This window comes from Osmerus eperlanus, chromosome 26 (assembly GCF_963692335.1).
Source record: "Osmerus eperlanus chromosome 26, fOsmEpe2.1, whole genome shotgun sequence".
Classification (NCBI taxonomy): domain Eukaryota; kingdom Metazoa; phylum Chordata; class Actinopteri; order Osmeriformes; family Osmeridae; genus Osmerus; species Osmerus eperlanus.
The window spans coordinates 912,289-913,992 of NC_085043.1; the positions used below are offsets into that span (position 1 = coordinate 912,289).

Sequence of the window (1,704 nt, forward strand, 5' to 3'; positions counted from 1 at the left end):
TTGAGTCTGTGAGTTCAGGATCCACTGTAATTACAGAGTGCACCAAAGCACGGAGAAGGCAACTGGTAGAAGGACCACCTGACAGTAAGGTGGCAAAAGATGTGAGTTGTTCTCAGGTTGTTGGTAGAATGTCAAACCAATTTCAAAATGCATTGTAGGTTTACATCTGACCTCTATTGCAGATGGTTTATGTAGCGCTTCATCAAAAACCAGGGGGTGAAGACATATTTAAAGAGTACAACAAAACCAAAGGCCTTTCTGATCAAACAAGAAAGAAACTTGTTAACATCTTGGTGGCGGATATGATCGAGAGTCATGGGTAAGTGACCAATAAATTGTAGTCTACTTCAGTAATGAAATACTTGTTAAAATATCCATCCTCTGTTCTTAACCTTTTACACTGACCATGTTAAACGTATTTTAAGTACATTTCACTAATCTAATCTTTGTCATGTTAGGAGGGTCCCAACAGTCAATGTCCGCATTACCTATGCCATGGGAATAGTCACCCTTTTCCCCTATTTGAAGGATAAGGCTTCACCAACTGGTTATGTGAGTATTACATAGCAGGAACCCCTCATTTACTCTAATGTATTCATGTAGAGAGACAATACTTATTTTAAGGTCTTGCTACAGCTTTGATGGATATTAATATTCACAAAGTGTCTTGTCTCCTTCTTTTCTGACAGGAACATTACTATGATCCTCACAGTGGCCAGGGTTACCTGGCCTACAGATTGAAGACGGTTCAGCGCAAAAGTTAGTGTCTACAAGAGGAGCTCCAAGTCTGTTTATCAAGATGGCCCTAAGACCTTGCGCGAGACATCAACATCTGAGCAGCTGTCAGGTGATGAATGCAGAGAAGCGATGTCCGTAATAAAGCATTCAGCGGACCGCCCAGTTGTCAAGGAGAAAATGAAGGCGACATTCAAGCACCGTCAGAAAATGCTACATGATCCAGACCAGTCTTCACTCATCCTAGATGACTTCCCCCGATTCTTGGATACACCAGGCTTGGTAGGAAAAATAGAGACTAGATTGTTATACTTATTATTAGATCATGTTTTGACATGCTTTTTTGTGTGTTAGATTGACCAAGACTTCACAATGCTCTTTGGAGAAGACATCTCAGGCAAGTTTATCACAAAGTGGCCAACCTTCTACAAACCGAGGATTCTCACTGTCTGCAAAGGCCTTCACACTGGTACTCCTGTGGATGACCTTCTGTCTGAGGAATCAAATGATTATGGTAAGTGTACACAAATGTTTGTGTTCACCAGTATTCAATGCGCCTATGAGCTATGACTGTGTATACTCATAGGATGTGGGCGTTTGTCATTCTAATTCACTAGGATGGGACAGTGACTTGGCAGCTATCCTCATACTCGTCCACATCCTGCCTCCAACTGCAAAAGGAAAAAGACATGGGAAAATCAGTGCCACTGAAGCTGTTGACCATGTGGTCAAGTTCATGTATATATTATAGACATAGATGATGAATGTTGCTTCGCCTCTTACATCACTTGATAGACCTATGATTTGTCATTTTTTTGGTCAGCTGTGTGTATCTCACCCCCTCAAAGCTATTGAAAGAAAACGCCTCTTAGTGAGGGATGGGTCGAAAATGGGATGTTTATTTTATTTATTTTATTCATCATTGCATTTTCTAAATGTGTTTTACGGTTGTAATCTGGTCTTCAACAT

The 1,704-nt window shown here is 40.8% G+C and overlaps 1 long non-coding RNA gene across 1 annotated transcript; it reads left to right on the forward strand.

The window, feature by feature from the left end:
• The first annotated feature begins 228 nt into the window (after positions 1–228).
• LOC134012892 (uncharacterized) lies at positions 229–822 on the forward strand. The gene is made up of 3 exons (XR_009928645.1): positions 229–319; positions 459–552; positions 690–822. It is a non-coding gene; the product is annotated as an uncharacterized LOC134012892 (long non-coding RNA).
• The last annotated feature ends 882 nt before the right edge of the window (positions 823–1,704 follow it).